Source organism: Ambystoma mexicanum, chromosome 7q (genome assembly GCF_040938575.1).
Source record: "Ambystoma mexicanum isolate Mex_15411 chromosome 7q, UKY_AmexF1_1, whole genome shotgun sequence".
Lineage (NCBI taxonomy): Eukaryota > Metazoa > Chordata > Amphibia > Caudata > Ambystomatidae > Ambystoma > Ambystoma mexicanum.
Genome location: NC_090941.1, coordinates 583,065,473 through 583,072,577, shown reverse-complemented (window position 1 = coordinate 583,072,577; position 7,105 = coordinate 583,065,473).

Here is a 7,105-nt window from a genome sequence, read left to right as displayed (position 1 = left end):
CCACTGGTGACTAAGCCCATAATAAATATTTCTGTATGCCAAGAGACATGATGGTCGACAGCCTTCAATTCTTAGTTTTCACCAGCTTCAAACTCTCTCTCATTAGGCCTGCATGATCACCGAAACAGCTAGTCAACACTCTTATCTCCCCTTGCGATGTTGCGATGTAACATTAGGAGGTGGGTACAAATATATAATATTAATTTCCAGCATTTGTTTCTTGGTGTGATTCACCAATGGAACCCTTCAACCAATATCTTTGGCAATCATGAAAGTAATTAGCTCATGAGTAAGTACTGCTTTTTCATTGCCCCATAACTTAAGCCTGTGAAGAACAGACATCAAGGAAATCACATCCCCGATTAATTTGCAACCTAGTTCCAAATGTACCCTAAAATTCAGAGCAGAGGGTGGCAAACCAAAAATACTTTAAAAATATTGGTTCTCCACTACATGGAGGGAGTTGGTGTTAGAGCATCCCCATAGCTCCATCCCAAATCTGCCAACAGAAACTGCTTTGCCATTGTACAATTGTAGTAACATGTCAATTGGTTTGGCTCTAAACATGTTTGGGGATGCTTGTGGTCTCGGGCAAAAGGGATGTGACCTATCAGTTCCGGTTGGACTGCCCCTTTTGGGGTGGGGCTAAGCCTGATTTGCATATGTCTTTCCCCTTCTGTAATGGCTTGGCAGGCGAAGAACGATGGTCTGGAGGGTTGCCCAGAGCAATGCCAGAGGTTAAGATTTATTCTAAACCTTCCAGCCATCACCTCTTTGTTTTTGCCTTGGCTCTAAACATACCATTTGACCTGGTAACACCTCCAATAGCCTGCTTAAAGCGAGCTGTCTGTTTGCTAACATGCAAATTTGGGCCAAAGTTGGATGAGAACCTGACTCCTAGATAGTCAAAATTATCGACCCTGGGATCAGAGCCCCCCCCCCCCCCAACAATACATTGCCTTGAACTCCCCCATATCCCTCCCTCTACGGCATACCAACACTGCAGACTTTGCTGCCTTAACCAACAAGTCCAAACTGTCCATGAAGCAAGCATAGTCGAGAAGAAGTCTCTGTAAAGCCATCAGGGTATGCCCCCATTAAAATGGTGTCGTCCGCGTACACCAGAACCATTAAGCACCGACCACCCATCTTCGGAACATCAGGTGAGGAGCTCGATAGGTGATTGAGTAAACCATTAATATACAAGCAGAAGAGCAGGGACGCCAGGACACAGCCCAGGCGCACCCCTGACTCGCCTGTATACCTCCCATTGGCCCCACTCCTGACGCAAGCCTGTGTAGAGTCATGCAATAGTGCCAAAAAGTTCACCAAGGCTGGGGGACAATTCATGGATCTGAGCACAGTCCACAATTTAGCTCGATTGACCTTGTCAAAGGCTGTGCTCAGATCCATGAATACCAAATAAATTGGCTCCTGCCTTATGTAAATCGAATGAGAAACTATCATATAGAGATTAAGAGACTGCTCGGCCGTGCCCAGCCCCAGCTGGAAACCCAACTGCACCAACAAGAGCACCCCACTATTCACAACCCACTCCTTTAGCCTTGCCAAGATTGCACAGCCAAACATTTTGAAAAGAGAATCCAGCAATGAAATGGGCCTGTATGAAGCCGGTACATCCCACGGCCCCTTTTCATATATTGGACAAATGATTGCAAAGGACCATGAGGTGGGAACAGCCCTCTGAACGAATAGCATTAAATCCCTGGGTCTAAACCGGAGCCCACAATTCCGGGGCCATTCCAAACAAATCTGCCGGCACATTATCGGGCCCAGGTGCCTGATTACAGTGCTGCCAGCCAATGGCTTTAGTTATTTCCACCACTGAGAAAACCATCCCTAAAGTAGGGCCCCCTTCCTCTAAATTCCCCCTATTCCCGGCAATACCAAGAGTGCCATTTACTTCCCCTGCCTGAACACTGTATAAGGATGAGAAATCATCCACCCAGGTCAGAGACATTGGAGACCGGAGTCTTCTGATTATATTTATAGAATGGGCCATAATTCGTAATTTCCCTGAATAATTTGACATCATTATCCTGGGATGCTCTGACCCATGTATCCCATGCCCCAGCTTCAATGGATCTTTTTCTTCTAGCCAGGGCCTTCTTAAAAAGTGACCTTTCCCAGATGATATAGTGTTTGGTACCATGGGGATTTTTCAATACTAAGAGTACGTAAGCCTTAGCTCTAGTGCATTCATGGTCAAACCACCCCGTCCTTGGTGCTGCTCTTCTTTTACCCACTACCCGGGTAAACACCAATAACAGATTCTGCAATAAAGACCAAAACACCTTTAAATAGGATGCTGCTCCTCAAATCCCGACAGTATGGCCTCCAATTCATTTAAGCTTGATTGAACAGCCTTCCTGATTAGTTCCTCCCTCTTGTCATTATTCCACATCACTCTACCTCCCGATACAGACACACATACCTCCAGCAAATTAACCTGCCCTGGTGAAACATCTCTCTGGCCCAGGTCAATATCAAGCCTAATGGGAAAGTGGTTGCTGCAGATGTCTGTCACCACTTTAAACCCCCTCATTTCCCGCCAGAAATGCACTGGGATACAAAAATAATCAATAGTAGAACTGCTTAATGAAGAGGAGAAAGTTATCCTACCTGGAATGTCACCATACCGGTGACCAGTTACAGTGAACAACCCCCAATATCATGGAGGTAACACCACAGCATCTGCCCCTCTGTGCACAATCTGGAGTCCATCATAATCAGGGCCGGAATCCCAGCCACCACATCCTCCATGTTGTTAGGGAGAATTCTCTGTTTAGGCTGAATTTCCTAACCTAGTGAGTCCCCCCCCAGCAGCTTTGCTGGATTTTTGGGGTTTATTTGTTTCTCCTGCCAAGAGTGAGACTCTTTTACCCTCACTCTTGGGCATGATTCAAGTGTGTTTCTTTGAATCTAGATGTGTTTAATGGGCTATGGGGTATTTTACTCCATAGGGCTTCCTGTGTTTTTGTGATGTGTGTTACACAGCACCCTCCGTGCAGTAACACAGGGGTGTGTCATAGTGACCCCCCAGTATAGACTCCATACCCTGGGACTGACTACTGTCTCCCAGGGCATGTAAAGTCACTATTGACTTTACTAGTCTTAAATTCTGAACAGAACCAGTACAAACCATCATATTGTGGACGTACTGGCTGGGGCAATTCAATTGCCCCGGGGTCTGTTAGTCGAGGGGGCACGTCTCCATCCCCCCTGATCGAGTTTTGGCTGGTGGCAGTGGATACTACTTTTTATATTCAACCGCAAATATTTTCCTATGGGATTTCCCATTGTTTTAGGCTACTATCTTTATTTAATTATTTACGGTAGCCTCGAACATGCCGCCGGTTTATTTAATTAATATTAATTCTCCGGTTGGTATTTTTTGCCAAAACTTGATTCTAAAATGGCGTTTGTGTTCTCTTCTGTGACTCCAACCCAAGTCGAGCCCTTTGTTCGACTTTTTGGCGGGCTTTTCCACAGAAGCCCTCCAAAGTGGTGCCACTCTGTCTGGGGTACCTAGGAAGGGTGGAGGGGAATTTAGGCACCCTGGACTGAGTTGCCTAGGCAACTCAAGTCGCACTCCATCCTGATTGGCCCAAGTGGTGAGCCGGCCGGCTCACCACTTAGCATGTTTGAATGACAGCTAGGCTGAGTGAATGGGGGTTTGCTGCATAAAAGCAAGGCTTTGGGGACTGGAACTTCAGAAGTCGCCACAGGACCTAAGAATCCGACGAGGGAGAAGCTGGGCCGACCTGCCACGACACCACCACCGGTGGAGCCCTGCTGGACTGCCTCACCACTTTTCCCAACGACAGAGGATATCTCCCGCCGGAGAGTCTTCTTCCTTTGACTGGTGGGGATAACCAGTTTCACCGTCTTTTCGCTTTCCCGACGTATCTCGTGGCCGTCGTGCCCGTGCCAAGCACCCCGGCAACCAGGATACCACGTTTTACCACGACCGCGAAACAAAGGTACCACCTTTAACCGGAAAACTCTGCGGCTGGTTTCTTACCTGGTAGTGCAACGACCTTCATCTTTCCTCCAAGTCGAGATCTTCTCTTCCCCCGGACGACGACGCAACTTGCACCCACACTACCAGGAACAACTGCCACCGCTGGAGGATCCTTCCCACTTAAGGTACCGTGTCCCGCCTGGCTTCCCTTGCTACCGATTGTACGGGGTAGATTTAGTCCCCGGCTTTCGAACCTGGGTTAGTCTGGGACACCCTGGCTAAACTTTCTTAAAGCCTCTCTAAACCCTTTTTGAACCCCCTGCAAGACTTTCAAAGCCTAGTGTAACTGTGTGATCTTGGGTGCATTTGTGCTCTGCTCTCTCTAAGAGTGGGCCCCGCCTTTGGACTTTGGCTCACCAGTGACTTTTGCTCTTCTGCCTTGCTTGTAGTGTTCCTGAACCTTAGAGTGGTGTACCTTTCCATATTCTGTCTTTTTCCCTCCCTTTCTCACAAACATATTGGAGTGCAATCTAGTTAAGCGCTCACCTCTGTATGAAAATAAGTGGTGTTTTACTGTGAGTTATCCGATAAGGGAAAAAGGGTGTATATATTACAATAGTAACTGTGTTTAGAATATTTTACAATAAGAGTGCTGGAGTGTTTCAAACTGTGTGTTTTTAAATAAATAATTATATACTTTGATACCAAAGCTCTGGTCAGTGTTTGCTTGTATTATTGTACCTGAGTGCCTATTGTGTATACACTGCATACTGCCTAACTCTTCTTGAGGGAAGTCTGACTGCTCAGCCACAGCTACCAGGTAAATCTGGGTGGTACAGACTGCTACCAAGTGGGTTTACTGCCAACACCTGTAGTCTTAAATCTTTTGCAGTGGTCCCTAAGGGAACTGCACAGGTGTCTGCCTAACACATGTCATCATACAACTTGGTACCCGGCCCTCCTCCCAACTTTGCATTAAAATCTCCCCCTAGTACCAAACACAGATATAGTCCTCACACACTTAGGCAAAAGTTTTTAGTGGGACCTCCTGGGTAGGACTAGGGATTGGGCCAGACTGCACAAGTCATTCAATATCATCCATTTCGCTAACACAAGCAAACTGGTTCCCTAGAGACACAGAATTATAATCCTTAGCCACTCTACGTCTTGCACTACCAATCCCAGGACTCATTGAAACCTGCACAACTTTAGGGGTAGCTGTCACACACGGCCCGGACAACCATGTACAGCATGACAAATCAGGCCCCTCTGCAGCAACCAAACCACCCTCCCATCTGCAGGGATCAATATAAATCAATGGTACCATCCATGCACAACGCCTTGGCCCTGGGAGACCTACATTGGAGGCCACAATATGGTTAGTAACACCCGGACTCTTAAAGGTCACCACCACAAAGTCCCCTGCTACTGGTTTGTTTGTAAGGCCCACCCACAGGACTCTATTGGCTGTTATAACTAAGTGTGGGTGGACGAGACCACCCTAAATATTGAAATGAATCCATTGAGTTGATTTATTAATCAGGGTACGGCAGTCCTCCCTCGTCCTGACCTCTAATATAGGCACATTCAGGATCACTCCCACCAATGGCGCTGCTTCAGGTGGTAACTGCAAAACATTCAAATATGTATTCACTACAAAAGGAGCCTTCAATGTCACTTTACTAGTTGGCCTCTGAACCGTATCAGAGGGCAACAGTGACCTTGAGGGCAACGGTAACATTGACACAGTAGCCTGATGAGGCAAGGGGACAGAGAAACCTGGCTTGAGTGTGAGTCAGCAACTGCATGAATATCTACCAAGATGTCAATACCGACAGTAGCAGCACTACCATTGCCCTGCCCCCACTTTAATCTGGATAACTTAAATCGACTGTTTACAGCACTAAAAACCACAGGGTCGTCTAGCTTACCCAAACAAACACATGCATAAGATACATTTAGGGCTTCAATCATCTCACCATATCATCCAAAACTGACAGAGTATTAAAAACACATTTTAAAATTCACCATAAAACCCATAATTTTTATCATTGGCTCCTCTGTTGGGGCTACCAACCTAGGGGAGTCAGGGAGTTACCAGAGTCGGGTAATAACATTGGAGGGCTAGGCACCAAACCACAAAAACTACAAGCAACATGGCTCCCTGTTTGATGTATCTTACTTGTTATGCTGGTTACACCAAGGCCATTAGAGTTCTGCACAGGGTTTCCCCAAATGGTCACAGTAGGAACTTCACCACTAGGAAACGACCCTGCAACTAAACACTCTGGTACTCTACCATATACAACATTGGGAGGCACCGGACTGACAGACTCGGGGAGAGGGGGAAAAGGGAGCAGAAACAGGGACCAGGACAGAAACTGACGTTTCAGAACTCAGTGCTTCCTCCTTATCCAAATCTATTGATCAGGGGGGCTTGGTGCTGATAACCCAGAGGAGCACACCATCAGTGTAGCACGAGAATTGACATTCCTCAGGGTAGAGGAAATGGCAATTTCTGTTGCCCTAATCTGCTCTTCTAATTGCCCTGCCACCTTCTGCAAATAAGAATCCAAAGTCCAACCCCCTTTGCCAACTAGTGTTTACCACTAACTACTTCCTTAGATGCAGAAATCTCCAAGGCCAATGCCTTTTCCTTCAACTTTCTGTGGTTTCTTTTGGAGCCCTGTATAGCATGGGAGCTAGAAGTCACTTTACGTTTGGTCACAATCAATATTAACCTAAGTACAGAGACCAATTTGGAACAAACGAGTAATATTGTATGTTTTCATTATTTCATAATATTTCACATCTTTTATGCCCTTTTCAAAATGGCCACTGAGGTGACGCACATTTTTCCACCTATCCTAAAATACCCGCTGGCTTGACCAGCGATCTTTATTTAAGAGTGATGGTCTAGTTGCTAACTAGCTCACTGTATGAAAATGGAAGCAGAGACGAGGACTCAAGTTCAACTGTCTGCTGAACGAGTCTCACCGTGGAATATTGACAGCAGCCCGCTCTTTGTGTATTCACTGGTAAGCATCTTATCTTCTGACATGTATGGACATTCGCGATGAAATGAGGACATACTATTAGGTAGAGACACATAGGTGCATT